A 19,889-nucleotide genomic window follows, 5' to 3' on the forward strand; every position below is an offset into this window, starting at 1 on the left:
TGGTAGTTTCTGTTGATGGAGCTAAGAAATAATTAGAAGTAAATGGACAAGACAGTTAAATTACGATGTGAAACATGTATCTCTTAGAAATATTCAATAGATAAGGCAATCTGACTAGTTCATTCTTAATTTTTAGATATGCTACACTGGAAAACAAATGATCAAATACTTGTTTTAGAGTCTAGAATCAGGATAAAGAGAGAGGTTTTAACAAATAAAATATAAAAATATGCAATGTTCTAACAGTTGGAAAAACTTATTTAACAAAGTTTGGCAGATACTTATATTTGTCTGCAGAGAACCCTGCTTCGGGACAATAGCTGAATGGGCACTACCCTTGTTTCCTTCTGTGAACCCTGAAGATGTTTGTGGACTTTGTCTACCCCATTCTAAATGATTTAACATTTTCTTCTTAGGTTGATACATTAAACTATTTTACAGTTATGTTCTATAGGTTCTGGAATTATCATTTTACAGAGAGGATCTAAATATCATTATTGATATTCCATTTAATATTTTTTGTCTATATATACAAATTAATTTCTTCCTGAGAAAAGTATTGTATCATTTTATTAAATTCACATGATATCCAAAAGCTTAGACGACTCTGTTTTAAAGTAAGTTTTGAATATCCCTCTTGATTTCACAATTTTGATTTCAGAAGGCAATCCAAGTCCTACACCGAATGGAGGATAAGGTTTTGTCCCTTGGTTAACCTAAAAGTTTAATAATTGCAAAATCATGTGTCATTTTCAGAAGTATGATGTTAATTTTCTATTGCTACATAATGAATTTCCACAAATGTAGCAGCTTAAGTAACATCCATTTTATTATCTTACAGTTCTATAGGTCAGACGTTCAAGCGGGTTTAGTTGGTTTCTTTGCTCAGGTTTTCACAAAGCACAAATCAAATGTAGGCTCTTATCTGGAGTCTCAAGACAAGAATCTACTTTAAGCTCAGTTGTATTATTAGCAGAATGAGATTTTGGCTTCAGGCTATCAAAAGTCAGCCAGAGGCCACTAGGCATTCCAGGAGCCACCTTATACTTTCTTATATGGAAGCCTCCGTCTTCATACCAAGAAGGGCACACCGAGTGCTTCTCACTCTTGGGACTCCCTGGCTTCCCCATTTACCATCACCTGGAGAAAGCGTCCTGCTTTTAAAAAGACTAGTGTGATTAAACCAGTCCTACTTGTATAATCTCCCAATCTTAAAGTCAATTTGCCATTCAACATAATACAATCTCATTTTATTTACAAGTTTTGAGGATTACGGCAAGATGTTTTAGGGATGCCATTCCAAAATTTTGCCTACCACAGCAAAAAAGTAAATCATTTACTAATTTTTAGAAAATCTGAGATTCTATAACTAAAAATTTAACTGTAATATCAAAGACTTTATGAAACTAATTTAAAAGCCTCTTTTCTTTTAAGAAATTTAAAGAACTGAGAAACTTTAAGTGACTTCATGAAATTAAAATCGTAATTTTTCATTTGATTTGTTAAAATTAAAGTCTATAATATTTCTTCTACTTCGTGAAGATTAAGATGACATATCTTAGGGGGAGAGAGATAAAAATGCCGTGTTACAAGTAAATTCATTAGAAATTAAGATTTCCAGGTCTATATTAATATAGAGCAGTATTTTATGCTTGGCAGATAATATTCACCTCTCAAATGTTTTTTTAAAAAGTAAGGATTACAATAATATCTTTCAGTGACAGTAGACTGATGGTGGAGAGCTGAAGTGGTGAGAAATATTATTAGGAAGACATTTATTTATATGAACTGATTATCTTGTGAATATACTAGATCAAAAAAATATGAGAAAAATCAAGCCATTCATGCTTAAAGTTAAAACACTGCTCTGTATTTTTTTATATTACTAGTTCAACTCTAAGACAAGAAATAATTATATTTGAATAACATCACTTCTAAGGATTTATTTTTACATCCATAAGAATATTACACTAATAATGATCTTAGGTCATTTGTGAAATCTTTGTTGTATATCATTTCTTTGCTTTTATTGTAAGGCAGACATATAGATTTCAGGTTTATATTTCCAAAGTGCTTTTACGAAATGGCCCAAAAATAATCTTTTATGCATATATTTTTCACTGTTTTAAGGAGGTACAAGATATTGGCAGGTTTGTTTTATTAATGTACTTAAATAATTGAAAATCCTTAGGTATAACCTTCATTGTAGCATAGAACTCAGAGGTTCTATCTTATTAAGTACTATTTAGAAAAGGTAATAATTTGCTTCCTAAAACCTGTACAACATAATCACATGTTAAACATAAACTTTACTCAGTAGTTTTTATAGTGATAAAATATAAATAACGAAGATTATTATTTTAACCATTTTTAAGTGTACAATTCAGGAGTATTACATACAGTCATAGTGTTGTGTAACCAGCATCACTATTTCCAATACATTTTTATTACCAGAAACAAGAACTCAGTAAGCATTAAGCAATAATATTCCATATATTTTCCTCCCAGGCTGGGCAACCTCTATTCTAACTTCCATTTCCATTGAAGATACCTCATATAAGTGGAATCATATAATATTTGTCCTTTTATTCCAGGCTCATTTCACTTAGCATAATGTTTTCAAAGTTTATTCAAGCTATAGCATGTGGCAGAATGTCATTTCTTGCGGTGACCAAATAATATTCCATTGTACATATTATACCATAGTTGATTTATGCATTCATCTGTTGATGGATACTTGATTATTTCCACCTTTTGGTTATTGTGTATAATGCTGCTATGAATATTGATGTATAGTTGTCAGTTTGAGTCCCTGTTGTCAATTATTTTGGGTATGTACCTAGGAATGGAATTGGTGGGTCGTGCAATAATTCTACATTTAATTTTTTTTGAGGTACCGTCAAACTGTTTTCCGTATCAGCTGCAACATTTTACATTACCACCAGCAATGCACAAGCATTCCGTTTTCTCCACATCCTTGGCAACACTTGTTATTTTCCTTTCGTTTAAGCAATAGCCACTGGAGAGGGAGTTCAGTGTTATTTCAGTATGGTTTTGATTTGTATTTTTCTAATGACTTACGTGTATTGAGCATCTTTTCATGTGCTTATTGTAAATTTTTATTTCTTTTTTGGAAAAATATTTTTTCAAATCCTTTGCCCACTTTCTAATGTTGTTATTATTGTAGCTGTTATTTAGTTTTAGTTCTTAATGTATTCTAGTAATTGATCCCTGATCAAGTAGACATATGATTTGTAATTATTTCCTCCCATTCTATGAGTTGCCTTTTCACTCTATTGATAATGTCCTCTTTTACACAAAAGATTTGAAATTTCATGAAGTCCAACTATTTACTTTGCTTTTCTTGTGTGCTGTTGATGTCACATTCAAAAAATCATTACCAAATCCAATGTCATGACCTATGCTTTCTCCTACAAGTTTTATAGTTTTTGTTCTTAAGTTTGGATCTTTGGTCTATTTTGAGTTAAACTTTTATATGAGGTAAGAGAAAGGTCCAACTCCATTATTTTGCTTGTAGATATCTAGTTTACCCAGCACTATTTGTTGAAGAAACTTTATTGTACTAACTCTGGAAATCTGATTCTCCCACTTCTCAGAAATTGCTGATTTCCACTTACTGAGGATTGATACTGTGTATTTGCAACTTCTCCCAATTTTTTTTGAAAAATGTATATTGATTTTTGTGTGAGATCAAAATTTCTGTTTCATCATCTCTGTGTTTAGCTCATAACCTTACAAATATTTTCTCCAGAAAAAGTGTAGTGGCCCTTTAAATTTCTTAGAAGTGGAAGGGAAAGCTACTATGGTAGAGAGGACCAGCCAATTGCCTAGGAACTTGAACCACTCACTTTACAGCTTTGTGAGGCTGAGGAATGGGGATCATGCTCCATTCATGCCTAAGAAAAAGAATCTCTCACTTCATCCATCACACCCCAGTTTTATAAATGCCTAATCAGGCTTTGGAGTTTCAAAATAGTTTGTTCCAATTTCTCTTCCCAAGTCAATGTTTGCTTTGTTGGGAAGACCTACTCTCAAACCTCTCTATTCCACCTTTTACATCACATCACTCCTCTTATATCAGTGGATTTATAAACACAATTTCTATAATTTTCAAAGTTAATGGTAGGCAAATGTTTAACTCAGACCATTATCATTTAAATACAAAATCCAAATTTTTTTAGATGGCAATATGGCCAAAAATTTCTGCATGACATACGTTTATTTCTACCTAGACATTAATAAAAGCATTGTTAGAATCTTGCCCTTTCTTCCTTTTGGCTTTTTAAATCTGTAAGTTGGATGTTATTATGAAAAATATACTCTGGTTATCACAATACCAAAAGGTAGCATTGGTATGGTTATTATAACTGAAGTGGAAACACTTCCCCTACTCCTGACATAGCTTTTATTTAAAAGAGAACTGGGAATTTCTGGATTTACTAAAACCAAGAGTTGTATACTGTAAATAAAAAGTAATATAATATCCCTGGGGATAGAAACTACTTATTTAGGAATATTTTTGATTCACCAAAGTAACATTTCTATCTTTTTATTATGTTACACTAGAAGGAAGGGTTTTAAAATTTTTACTTAATGAAGATTAGAAGGTACTTTCTGGCTTCCTAGAAAAGCTTTTATATTTTAATGCATATTGATTTATTTCAATGTTCTTTATGAATATATTTCTCTTATTTTTCAGCTAAGTTCAAATTGTGGTATAAGGATGTGGCATTAGATATTAAGAAAACAATGTATTTGGTATTACAGAAGACTATTTTGTGTTATTGGATACACCAAATTAAGGACATTAGACAAATATTTATACTGAAGTGATATTAAAACAATAAAAATGGGCAAACCCAAATGATTCTTTTATTTTTACAATAATTTATCTACCCATTAAATCAAAAGTGTAAAGAATGCATGCCTTTGAGGGATTTTGAAAGCCAAATATGTGTATGATTTTCCTTTGTTTTGACTAACTGTTGAATTAAGGTATGATTTGATGTTTAGTTTATATGTAATAAATATACAGTTCTTCTTCCATTCAGTAAGCCTTATGAACTTCACCTAACTTAATCTTGGGATCTCTCAGCTGTGACCCAAATCAATTTAGGGAATGTGGGCCGAGCTCTTTTGGACTTGTGGGACAGTGGTAACCAATGCAAATGTAGAGCTCATGCTTCTTGCTCTGCTATGAAGAGTGAACTATTTTGTCTCAGACCTAAGAGTCTCATATCTTCTGACAGCTTCTATGAAATTTGTTAGCTTTCAAGTAAAGCAAAATATCAGACCCTGCACTGTTCTTGACACACCAAGTCTTAGCCAGGTGCCTTGTATATGATACATGATACATACTGGAGATGAATAAATAAAAAGATTGCATCAAAGGGTAACAATTGAGGCCTAAGAATGTTGTATCTTGCTCAGTTCACACCCTTAGGAACTAGCATTGTATCTGAATACACTAGGAGTTAAAAACAAAAGAGAAAGCAAATTAACCACATGACAAATGCATTGAATGAGCAAATGAAGTAGAATCTAGATTTTTTAAATCTATTTCAGTTGTTTTCCTACTGCATAATAGATGATAGCTAAATTTAATAAAATGGAATTTAATTTTTCCAGGAAAAAAACCTATCACAGTTTCTTTGAACACATGAATTCAAACTACAAGTTGATGGTATGTTCTTGCTTTATTGTGTATACAAAGAACAACATAACTGGAACATATTCTACTTCGAAAAACAGTGCAAAAATTGTTACCCAAAATTTATCTTTGAATGTAAAATGAATTAAATACTAATCCTTTTATGTTTTAAATAAAACCATATCAAACTTAAATCAGTTTTTATTTTTAACTCATGTTGCATACAAAAGAGTTTGTCTTTTCATACAGTAACAAAATGAATAAACTGGTAAAGTTGGTTTTTTACCACTTTGTCTTTTTGAAACTGAATGGGTATGATATCCTTGTCCTATATGATTCAAAGTGGAAGTGACTTCTCTAAACTGTCCAATATGTCTGAGAAATAAGTAGGCATATCAGCATAGGCACATGATGAAAACAGAGTGTGGAATGGGAACTAAATACATTGAATATAATACTTAAACCACATGTTTTCAGAAACACTAATGAAAGAATGAACCAATAAGATTCTTATACTGAGTCATTACCACTTGCAAGGAATGATGGAAATGCTGATGAGAAGTATAAAGGAGGTTAGTGAAGAAAGAAATAAGGCTTGCTCTGAAAAATGAGTTTTTCCTTGCAAATGAATTAGGTTATACAAAGAGGTTGTTACTTCATATATTAGACCACTGGAGAATGACTTGTCTCTTTGCTACCACCAACAGGCCCCAGATAGCAAACTTTATGATACCCCCCATCAGGACTCTACCAAAGCCCATGGGAATGCTAATAGCCCTGGTAAACTTACAGCAAATCAGAAGATGTGCTTCTTTTCTAAAACAGAACCTGGAATTGTTTGGGGGAAACAATTGTAAATGAAGTAATATGAGTAGGGAGTAAAAAATAATAAAATAAATATTTTAAAAATGTCATCAACTGATAAAGTCTAGAAGGACAAAAGATGCAGGCCTCTGCCCTGAAGGAGGCCTGGAAAGAGCCTGTTGCTCTGACTTGTTATTTGGTTTCTGCTTGAGTGTAAATCTAGCCCAGTGCACTGGGAGCTGCCTGTCCAGAAATTTGTTTTCCAAACATACATAGCGTGAAGGTAGAGAATACAATAATTATAATCAATGCCATTGTGTCTTTAAATATATAAATATTTTAGTAAATAAGTAATATATGTTAAATATAGATGAATTAATATAGATACATATTATCTAAATGCTTTCAATAATTACATTATGTGGAGATAACTATTAAATTGAAAGTCTCCCTTCTCTGTCTCCAATAATTTCATTCCAATTATATTCCAGATACTAGTTTGAACTGTGAAGGTAAAATGATGAATACAGAAGTTTAAGCCTTTAAGGAGCACATATCATATTTGGGAGAGATAAGAATTATGCATGGGAACAAATTTTAAAAGTTTACAGATTGTATTAAGTGTTCTGAGAGATACAAATTGAATGTTGATTAGGCATTACTAGGGGTGCTAAATAGAAAGTTACTTTAAATGGGAGTAAAGGATGATTTCTCTGAGATTGTGATCTCTAAATTGTTTCCAGAGGGATTGAGAAATAGCCAGCCATGTGACGAATCACCAGCCAGAGTGAACACATGGGGGACTATAGAAAATAAAAAGGAGGATGGCCACTAATTAAGGTATAGAGGTAGAAAGAGCACAGATATTGCAGTGTCTGGTAAAACATTCATGATTGATTGATTGGTTGATTGATTCAATTATTCAACAAATATTTGAGTGCCTATCATATACCAGGAACTATTCAAGGCACTGGGAATATACTCTATGGAGTTACATTTTGTGTGAAAAAAGCAAACAAACAGATAATAAATTAAAAAATAAGAAAATAGTATATTGATAGGTTACAATTGCTTCACAGAAAAGTAAAACAGTGGAGGGGAATAGGGAAGAGCCCCAAAGGTAATGGCTTGTGAATTTTATTGTGATGGTTAAGAGAACATTAGAGAGAAGGTAAGAGTAAGGGCTTTAGCAGGTTTAGGGGAAATATCCAGGTGTTATATATGAGACATGTTAAATTGAAATGATTACTAGATACTAAGTGAAAATTTTACATGGTCAGTCAGCCATAGTAAAAATTTTAAGTTCTGGGAAATTTCAAGATCTGTCTGGTGTTATAAAAAGGTGTGTGGAGAACAGACAGGATTAAGAGTTTTAAACAAGGCAGATGACAAGATCATTGCTGCTGTAAGAGATTAAAAATATTGGCTTAGATCATGGTGGCAATAGAGATGGAGAGAAAGGAAGAGATTTTTAATGGATTTTAAAAGAAGAAACTACTGAACATGTTATAATCAATTAGATGTAGGGTATAAGAAATATAAAATACTGAAAGATGACTCCTAGGATTTTGGCTGGAGGAAATGAGTATTTATTCAGTCCATGACCTGGAAAATACTAGCAAAGGAATAGGCTTTGTTTTGGATGTAATGTGGAAGGGAACTAAAATCATAAGTTTTCCTTTAGTATTTATAGAGTGACACATAAAAAAATGAGTTGATTGGTCAAAAAAGTTACTGCTAACAATTTTTAAGCTGGTTTTTTGAGTCAGACACTGTTAGAGTCTCTAAGGTCACAGGAGAACAAAAGAGAGAAGTTACTTAATATCGCTGGGCCTCATTTTTCTCTTCTGTAAAACTAGGTTAAAAAATAGCATCTAGTTCCTGGAGTTGCTGTGAGGATTATATAAATATGCACATTTTTCAATGTTAATTGTATTTGTAAAAAAAAAAAAAGCCCATTATAGGATAAAAATGAAACTGTATATACCAAAGTTGGAACAAAACATTTGCTTCAATTTTTAACTTGATCATTTAGAGATTGTATGCAAACATTCAAAGACAATTCTTCCTGCAAAATACTGTGAAATGTTCCAGAGGTGAGAGCTTGGTTGGATGGGAAGAAATCAGGGTCCTATAAAACATAGTTTTCAAAGATACAATTTAAATCTCTGATTTGTTACTTGGCAGTGGTACTTAATCAGCTTAGCTCAAACATTCTGTTTCCTACCTTAAATTCATTTTCTCCAAGTTAAGTGCATTAAATCTTCCATAGTGAGACATTAGAAAATAAAGCTATCTACATTCTTGAGGATCAAATTAATCTAGCTACCAAAATTCAGTAATGCTATTCCAATACTGTCAGATTTTATTTTGAAATCTGTCAAATTTTCATGTGTCAGTGATCAAAACAAGGCCCCCCTTTTCATTTCTCGGTTATAAGCAAGTAAATTAAACTACTCTTCTTTAAAATGCCTTTTTTTCCTCTCTTCCAGTTTTCATGTTTTTTGGGTTGTTTTCTCAAGGAACAATTTTTCATTTTAAATATGCTTCCTGCCACCAATGTTGAAACAAAATGTATGGCTTCAACTATTTTTAATTCTTATTAATGGGCTTATAAATTTTTTTTAAAGGAATTTTCCAGTTTTTGCTTTCCTTTGAAAAGCAGAATACTGATATCGGTTCAACAACTGTATTAATCAACCAAAAATCCTTCTTCTTGGCAACACTGTCCGTTAAACTGACAGGATGATTACAGTGAGTCATCAACTGTTTGCTGAGTGAGCCAGGGGTTTCTCTTTTGACTCCCAAGGGGGTATTTTGAAAACATGGTTTTTATATTTTTCTTGATCTATTGCTCAGTGTTCTTTTCCTGGCTCTCTCTTTATCATCCATGGTTTAGCTTTCATAATATTTTCTTTAGAGAGGCCTTTGCTTATCTCCATCTCGGACTCTCTCTCTTCCTACTGTTTGTTCTGACACTTTGGGTTATTCTCTCACCATCATTCATCATAATTTCCAATCATCTTTTCATTTGATTACTCTTTATTTCCTTATCTACTGCATTTGATTAAATATTCTACAAGGTCAGATACCATGCCTGTCTTATTCCCTTAAAAATTTGAGGCTTAGTGCATAAGAAATGTTTCAGCTAGCTCCCGGACTGTGGGCGCTGTGCCGTGGCGATGTTGTCTCACAGGCTTCCCCTGACTCCACACAAGCGCCTCATGTGGGGCCTTTACTAATCACTGTCCTTCTTCAGTGGGTTTCCTTGACCACCCCTCTGAGGATGTCCCCAGTGAAACATCTTTGTCCTTAGCCCTGTGACATTCTGAATCACTGAGAACTGAGGAATAACTGCTCCTCCCTTTAATTATCTGTGTGGACAGTTTTCAAATGAATTTCATAAATTTTCTCTGAAGCCCTACAACACTGAGCATTAGTTGCTACAATCAGTAGTCAATGCCATAATTCATTCTTACATTAACTTCCCCCCCTTCTTTGCTTTTCTTCCCTTGCTCCTGGGGATGCATTCCCAAATTAATTAACCTTCTGGAAGCCTTGTTTCAGGCTCTGCTTTTCAGACTACCCTAAGGCAGGCTACTTCAATCTAAATTCATGAAAATGAAATATAATTTAAAAATTAGTTAATCAGTCCTGCTAGCCACATTTCTAATGCTCATTAGCCCAGTGGTTAGTGACTACCATATTAGAAAGTGTAGATAAAAAACATTTGCATTAAGGCAGAGAAGGCACACACCTTTGGATAACACTATGTAGTAGAAGGACTGGTGCACTATAAAGCTTCAGAAGACAAGTGGAGGTACTTCTAGGAATTAATCCCCTTTTCTTACATAGAGAGAAGATCAATAAACCTGATGTTTTTGATGTAGGTGATATAATTTTATTCATTGATTCATTTATCAGATAATATATTTAACTTCCAGGATTTACCAATATACGCCATTTATTAAATGACCATGCCAGTTGTGGGATTTTTTTGGAAGAAGACATGAATAATTTATAAAAGCAACAATAGCACATGCAAAAGGGATTACAGTTTTTTAAAATTAAAAACACTAGGAATATAGGGGAGATATACCACTCATACATTAAATAAATATTTTGATATATGTACCTCAAATGGGATTATGGGGTTTAAAAATTTTATATTGTAATTAAAATAAAATTAAAAGTACCATTCAAATTTAACCAAGTTAATTGGGATTATTAATTAAATTAATTCTTGGCACTCTTTAGTGTGATCAAGCATTTTTTGTCTCCCTGGTCTAAGTATAATGCTGTTTGGAATACCTCTTGAAATTAGAATTCTGCTAGATAATCCTTGTTTGATAAAGCTGCTTTGGGGTTTCTGAGCAGTAATGGTATGATGATGGCTCTTCCTGTACCTTCAGGCATCAAAATTTCAGCTTGCTCCGGTTAATTGTCCAAACTGGGACTGCAGTTCTGTCCTGCTTGTCTGATTCCTTGAAATCCTCATAATGCTTATTTATTTTTCCAAGACAGAAAATGTTTATTGTGTATACCACCATCCCTGTTTTCCTTCGGAGTCACAATGTTTTCATAGAGAAGTTTAAATTTACCTTTTAATAGGCTCTTCAAATTGTTAAGTTTGCCATTTAAGTCTCTGTCAGAAACATGATTTTTTACAACATAGGAGAAACCATCCTTCTAGCAAATTTTGAAGTGTCTTTATAACATGACTTCTTCATTCTGTGTCCCCATATTTTGGCATTTCATTATTAACATAAGCATTTACATGCATATTTAGAGATTTAAATATGTACCTTCATATTTAATAAGCAGGTCTCACAAACATTTATGTAATTCTTTTATGATCAATATTATTTTTGATTATTTACTCTTGTATGTAATCCATCAGTGAACATTTTCACACTGAGTATGCATATAGATTTTCAGCTGTGAGCCTTTGTTGATTATTTCTAGTTATCAGCCTTTGTTATACTTACTAATCTTATTTTCTGTTATACTGTCTTAAAACATGATCACTCAGCTATGCTCAGTAAATACAATGAAATCACCTTTTTCATTCAACTAATTGAATGCTTGGTTCTTAGTGCATCCAGTCATTCTGTAGCTGCTTCTTAAGTCCCCACTTTTATTAAGCACTGGGCCAGCATCTCTCTCTGTTTCTGTTTCTCTGCCAAATAGATGAATAGATGATAAATGATACATAGATCCAAATGTAGGTATCACATATATGAGAAAGAAAAATATGTGCATATATGTATATGTCATATATATGTGTACACACACATACACACATGGTAATATATAAGGCACAGAGGTGAGTGGAATCTAGGCATGGAGAAAAGGGCAAAGCTTCCTAGAGGATGTAACTAAGCTGAGAAGACAAGTCTACCTTAATGCTTTTATTCAAAGGTAACATTAGATGTTACCTCTCAAACTAGTTCTCTGAAGGGGAAATTTGGATTGTAACTCTGATTCACAATTTCTAGAATGTGCCATGTATAGTTTAGTCACTCAAAAAATGTTTATTTCAAGCGAACTCTGACCTTCCAAGAGACAAGTCACACAAAATTATTGTTGCATATTATGCCTTACATTTTAGTATAGCTTATTTTTGGGAACAACTTGTTATGAAATAATTGACTCTGTCCCACCTTCCCTCTTCACTCAACAAATGATTAGAACACCCTTTAAAATTAAAACCTTTTCTTTCCTTCCTTTCTTCCTTCCTCCTTTCCCTTTCATTCTCTTAAAATAATTACAGTTATGATAAGAAGTCTTTCCAGAAATAACACTGCAAGGAATTCTCAGTGCTAAATTAATTTTACTTAAAATGGCTGATACCAAAAAGTTTTAAGCCTTTTTAAAAAATGAAATAATCTCTTTTGATGATTTAATCAAAAGGAAAAAATCTTTGTCTTTAAAAGTCCGGTTTGAAACTCTTTGAGAAACAAAAAATGTCTGAATAAATGCATTTCTTTAAAAATAAAATAAACATCAAAAATACACACAAGCAAATCCCCTTCCTTGGCAGCAAGGTAAGACTATGGAGTTTAGAAACATATCATTTCTAATTTCTGTGTGTTTTATTGCAGTCTCCCATGAAGTTAAATATAAGCATTCCCAACACTATTCACTGAATCTAAATTAATGTAAAAGTTTGCCTACTTTTTATTCTCCTAATATGGGAAAATATTTATGTTTAAAAATAAGTGTTTATCAAGTATAATAAATTGCATTAAAATTTTTATTTTATATATATATGAAATAATCCTAAGCAGTAAATGATGATTGCTATGTGAAAAGAAAATTTGCTGCTCTCTGTTCAACAACTTTATGAGAAGTATCTGAAATGATGGTCAGTGGCATATAATTAACAGATAGTACAGTAGTGAAGGTCTAAATGTTCAGTATGAACATGTACTTATTAAAGTTAAATATGAGTTTCACAGTTAAAAATGAATGTGTGAAGAGCCCCAGAAGGTAAAATAATCAGCTCACTAAAAATATACACCAATTACCAATAAATACACCAAGCTTATTCAACATATCTATGTTCAGCAACCAATTTTGAAAAAAGAAAAAGAATGATAATTGAAGTGTTAAGTATAGGTTGGTACAAATTTACAGAAGAATATTTGGTGAAAAAAAAAACACCCAAAGAAACTTCATGTCATCACTTTTAACCAAGCCATACCACATGCACTTATTCATTTTAAGAATATAATGAAAGAAAATCACAGAAATATTTCTTAGGATATTCATTATGCCCATATTTACAGTGAAACACTAAATGTGAAGCATTGAATGTGAGTTGCCTACTTTAGAGAATTGAACTACCTTATTTGGTAAATTGTTTTTACACACTAGACTTTAAAAATGAAAATTATATTGTAGTGACACTAAAACCGCTCTAAAATATTTTAAAATTATATTTATAAATGTATAAATCTGTACAAATTTTCACAATATGTTGTTTGATCATTAAAACCAGCTACAAAACCTTGTGTTCTATGATACCAACATTATGTAATTATAATTAAGTAGTGATAGAAAAGATTATGAGGTATAACAGTAATGTTTTTTTTTCATTATTCATAGGGTTATAGTGTTTTATTTGAGTTGTCTCTTGTGACCATCCCCAAAACTCAATGAAATAGTTGCTAAATTCCTTATCCCATTTGATAACTGAGTAGACTAATGCTCATAGGCATTAACTAATTTACCAAAGATCAGGTGCACATTACATGTCATCTTTATTAGGTTACAGATAATTTTAATATTTCATTTTTCTAACCTATATTACTGAATTTTTCCAGCCTATATTACTGAATTCACTAAAGAGAACTTGCACTGTTTTGACAATTAGATGAGAATACTATTTTATAAACAAGTGTATGGTTTTAAAAACTGATGAAATGTACAGGCATTTTCACAGCATAAACAATTATCCTCATCTAAAACTTTTCAATAGTGCTGTTGTTAGCTAAATTTTCAGGGATATCTTTAGAAAACTGTGAGCATATACTAACAATATTCCTATTAATAAAAACAGTAGTTCATAATATTTTTAATTTAATTAATAGTTGGGTTATTAAATACTTTCTCAATGTAATTGAGAAATACATGTAATCACAGAAATGTATATTTAAATATCAGTCACATATTTAAATATCAGTCGCATCAGATAATGAAACTTATCTAAAGTCTCTAATCAAGTTAGAATGCCTTATATTTGCCTGGTGGTAAATACATTTATGCCTCAGGGTAAATTGCAGGGTTTGGCTGATAAGGTCAAGTACCAGAGTCTAAACATTAAGACAGCAAGTTGTACAGAAGGTATTTGGAATAAATGTTTAAAGTAAGAATTTCAAAATTCTACATTAAATATAAATAAGGTGAAACAAATAATCAAAGACAAGATAAAAGTCACAACTTTTTTTTTGATTAGTGCTCAGAATTCTCTGTGGTTTTGATAAAGTTATCCTTTCAGAACAGATACAATTTTCAACATTTTGTATTTTTTCTTTAGTTTTTATTAACCCTTATCTAAGGATAGGTGATGTGAACTCTTTGTTCATTGTCATACTTAAGTACAAAGTCATCCTGGATGGACCATCAGTGCACTGGAATGGCTTGATAATGCCTCAGGGAATGAACTGACTTCAAAACTCCCCCCACTTTCCTATTTTAGGGGCTCTTTCCCTCCAGGGTTCCCTCCCTTCCCTTCACTGCTTTTTCCCTTTATCTCTAGTTAACCATTTTATTAACATTGTTTATTATTATATTTCTTAAAAATATATATTTTAAAATTACATATGTATTATACCAATATTAAATTCTTGCTCTTGATATGTATACTATTATTATGAAAGATATTAACATTAGGAGAGTTGGATGATACATACACACATAAATATACACATACAGTCTCTGTATATAATGGATACATATAGTATAATATATATATAATATTGCATTTCTTTTTCTGTAATATGTATAAATATAGAAAAATCAAAATCTTTCTGTTTGCATCTTTTCATATTATATATATGTACATATATATATAATATACAAAAAATAGAAAAAAATTGATTTCTTCAATTTTATTACCCCCTTTGGGAGAAAAATTTTCCTCTGTCCTTCAAGGTTCTTCTCACTGGTCTAAGAAAAGACATGAGACAGATTAACATGAGAAAATCAAATTTTATTTCGGACTTTCAGGAGCCCCACATACGTGAAAGGTTCAAAGACATGAAGGTAAAATGAGGTAAGGAATGGTATGAGGCCCTGGGGCATCAAAGAGGAGGAGGGCAATTCACAGGATAAATAAGAAAATATTTTTGGTAATTACGTATTTGCTGTGTCATACAAATGGATCACCCAGATAAAATTTATTTCAGTTAATAACCCTTGTTTTGGGAAAGACCTCAATTTCAATTTTTCTAGGTAATTAAGGGAGGGGCAAAGACTTCTCTTGAGCCCATAGGGTCTTGATTGCCGTCAATTCAAAATAGTCCACATGATACAGTGGCCCATTTGGGGGAAGCTTATTCTGAATCTTTTCACCCCCTAGGGAAACTTTAGTTCTCAGAAAACACCTTCAGCTCTCCATCTCTCCATCATCTACCTACTTACCTAGTACTTATCAGTCTACATGCAGCAGGAGGAACTAAAGTTACTTTTTTTCTCTGGGCAATATATTTTGGAAACTGTTTCGTATCACAGCAGAGATGTATTTTTCCATTTCTTTTCATGTGTCCACAGATGTGTCATTATTAATTCTATCAATTTATTGATGCATATTTAAACTCATATTTGCTATAACAAATAATGCCTCAGGGAATAAATTTTATGCATACCTCTTTATATTTTTGCCAGTGTGTGCTTAGACTCCTGTAAGTAAAAACGTAAGTGGGTATATAAGTTGCTAGATACTGCCAAATTTCTGTCCAAACTCTAGGCAATTTCATATTTTCAGCAACAGCATGCTATTTTCCCAAACTTTTTCAAGAGCATGTAGTTAAATTTTTGTAAAGTAGTAGATGGTAAATGGTCCTGTTGTTAGATTTCATGAATCTCAGTAAGAGTGAGATAAAATGTCTTTTTGTATATTCAGGGATAGTTGCATTTCTTTTTCTGTAAACTTTCTTTATTCTTCTTGATTTTGTGGGTATTCTTTCTATATTAGAACATCAAGCTTTGTCTTTAAGATAAGGTTACCATAGTTTCCTTTTTAAGAATGTTTTTGTCTAATTTTTCATCTGATATCATTTTCTTATTTGAAAAGTTGCTGCTGTGTTATTGTGTACAGATCACAATTCTTATAACTCCCAGGGAATTTTAGGCAATCTACAGTAACTCTTTGGTCTCTTTTAATTTTTTCAGAGAAATCTTATTTGTTAGATACGAAGACTGTGACTCTTATTTTTCTTTTGTTTGCATTTGCCACATGTATTCTTGCTAATGCTCTTATTTATTAAACACTTAAAATTACTTTGCTTCAGTATTCCTCTTTTTTACATCAAGTGGCTGGATTTTATGTTATCAATACATCTGAAAATATTTTTATTTTAAAAACGTGATTTTACACAATTACTTTTGTAAATAAGACAGATCTGTTTCTTATCCATTTTTTCATATTGTTTTATTGAGGATTTAAGTTAAAAATAGTACTATAATTTATTTAACTTACATTTTTGTTTTGCTTAGTATATTTTTTTGTAATTTCGTGAGTTAAGTTTCTTGGTCCCGTTATAAGAAAAACAATACAATCAACTAATAACCTTTATTATCCTTCCTTCTTATAAGAAAAACAATACAATCAACTAATAACCTTTATTCTCCTTCCTTCACCTCACTCTCATTATCAAATTCTCATCACTAATATTATTTTTATTAAAGTATTTTCTTTGTCTTGTCTTGTACATTATGTTTTACCTTCCACCCTTTAATTTCCCAGCATGAAATGATATGCTTTTACACCAACCTAACCAATATACTGCCTTCTCACGTATCTGTTACACACACTATCAGATCATTTATTATTTACATGCTATTCCATCATAATTATTTCCATCTTTTTTTCTTAGTTTTTCAGTTAAATATGTTCTCTGTCCAGAAAAGACATGTCCAGTCTGCTTCAATCATATCTTAGTTGAATGAAGTTCTTTGTTCCTCAGGAAGATTTCCTGGAAATATTATTACAGGAGGTTTTGGGTTTGTTGTTGTTTTGCTTTATATGCTTAAAGCTGGGGATTTCTTTGTACTTAAAGAGTATTTGAATGAATAGAAAATACTTATATTTTCTTTTTGTTTATAACACATTTTTGGTGTGCAGTGTTACTTTTGAGACATCTGATGTCAGCCTGAATTTTTTTCTAATGTAAGAAAATTGATATTTGTGCCTGAATTCTCAAAGGATTTCTTTTTTCCTTTGTGAAGTCCAATATTTTTGCTATGATATATCTCAGTGTTGATAATTCTGGATTGATTATATCAGGTGCCAGTATGCCCTAACCATAAGTATGCTTCTGAATTAAAGAAAGTTCTCTTGATTTATATCTAGGTGTTTATCTGATTTATTTTTAACATTTTTTGGGAAGGTTGGGTGCTTTATCTGTTGGGGAGCTACTTGTCTTATATATAATTTTCCTTTGAACCCCTTCCATTTTTCTATATTTCTTCATGCTATTTCTTTATATTTATATTTCTCTATATAACTTTTCATTATTTTTTTCCATACTAACCTCTATTTTTCTTACAGTGCTTTTTGAAGTCTATAGTATGCTCTATTTAATCTAATTTGGTTTTCATTTATTAATTTCTTTCTTTTAGTTTTTTTCTTGATTTCTGTTATTTTCATTTGCATTTTTTTGTTATTTGGCCACTTTGTTCTGACTTTATGTGATTTATGTGGTTTTTCAAAGCTTCATTTTACTTCTTAATTAATTTTATTTATTTTAAAATATGAAGCATTATAACTAGCATGTGTTATATAACCCTACATTGTAGGCATGTTTTCAGTATCTCCAACAAAACTTTTTTAGTTTGTTAACATCTTTTTCTTATAGTATCTTTATATAAAGTTTAATTTCATTCCTTTTTTTCCCCATGTTTAAATGACTTTGTTTTTCCTGAAGAAATCACAATTATAGACCATGATAGTTTTCTCATCTTCAGTATTTCTTCCTTCATCATCCTTAAGCTTTATTTGCATGGACCCCTCTCTTTCTCACAGAGATAAGCCTGTTACAGGCAGACATTGTCTTCAGCCTCATTACCCACCAGCCTTGCTCCATAGCAATATTTTCACCTTTGCTTTATATTACTGCTACAGTCTTTGCTGAAATCTGCTGCTGCAATGTCTCTTTCTGTTCTCTGCTATCTGGACTTTGTCTTATTCCTCTTTAGTCCTACCATACTCAGTTTTTATTTATTCTTCCAGGAGTTTTCCCTGAACATAGAGGTCTGTTTTTCTGGAAGGAAATATTTGTTGAATATTGCTGAGATCCTTCAGGGTTTGGGCAAACTCAGCACTATGTTATGAACCCATGGTCACTTAACAACTGCAGATGTGTGTGTGTGTTTATGTGTGTGACTGACTCACATCACACCATGGAAGGATTTGTCTCAGTGTTACCTGTCATTCCAAGTTCAGTTTAGCAAGTTCACCCACTTAAGATTGCGTCCTTTCCAGTGCAGATATTTCATGATAGTATTAGAATCCTGTTTCATTTAATTTGTCAATAATCTTTTATTTCTCACTATTACTTGCACAGAGCTCCTGATCCTGAGTTAGCTGGGGTTTGGGGAACATTCACCCAGCAGCTGTTATGGTGATGATATCCTGATTTGGTTTGTCTCATCAAGTTGCTTCAAGTAGTTTTCAAAAAAGAAATTTGGGGGATTCAAAACTGTGCCATTATTATTATCTTATTGGAATTATACCTCTGTACTTTGTATTATGGAATCCCTATATTCTTAAAAACTAACCTAATTTGTCAAGATGCAAGGTGGATTCTTTTTTGTCACTTTTGGGTGTGTGACTCATTATACGAGTGACTCATATTCTGAGAAACAGAATTATCTTCTGACTTACCAGAAAATTGAAAATACATGCACCTAATGTTTATTTCCAGTCCCAGTCCCATAGTTTTTTACTTGCAAAGGAAGAAGTCACCCCAACAATAAGATAGTCAAGTCTTCAGAATTTTTCATTGCCCATTGAGAAAAATATATATTATTAACCATAAATACCACATTCTAATACAGCTAGGACTCCTTCTCCCCCCACCCTATTTTTTTTTCACTCTTGTTAATTCTTTTCATTTACTCCATTCTTTCCCTCTCAGGAAGATCAACTATTATTAACTCACTTAAATTCTCATAAACCATGAAAATGCATGTTTTACTTTTTCCCAAGTTTACTTTCCCTATCACAGAGGTTCTAAGGGCAATGAGATGAACTTATTCTAAACATATATAATGAGCACAATCTCAATCTTCCAATCCTTAAAATCTGTCTAGTCTATTCAACTAAAAACAATAGGAAAAATTCAAGTAGGACATCTTCAATTTAAGATTGCTTCTGGTAGTATCATTCTTAGATTTACTCTGATGAGATTCTAGAGAACTGACAAAACAAAACTATGATTCAGCACAGAACGACTTATCCTTCCACAGTCTCACTAAAACTGACAGTGTGCCAGACAGAGACAGATTTAAATAATTTGAGACAGGTGCAAGTGACTGTGTTTAATAAATCTCTTCTATGGAGACAATGATGTGGATCGGATGGGCCAGGTGTCAAGAACAGAGAGAGCAGCCAGCATCAACTAAGAAGGCAGGTTTGGAGCTGATACTGTTTCAACAGGTGGAAGATATCTACAAGTATAAAAAATGT

The sequence above is a fragment of the Manis javanica genome, chromosome 3 (assembly GCF_040802235.1).
Source record: "Manis javanica isolate MJ-LG chromosome 3, MJ_LKY, whole genome shotgun sequence".
Classification (NCBI taxonomy): Eukaryota; Metazoa; Chordata; class Mammalia; order Pholidota; family Manidae; genus Manis; species Manis javanica.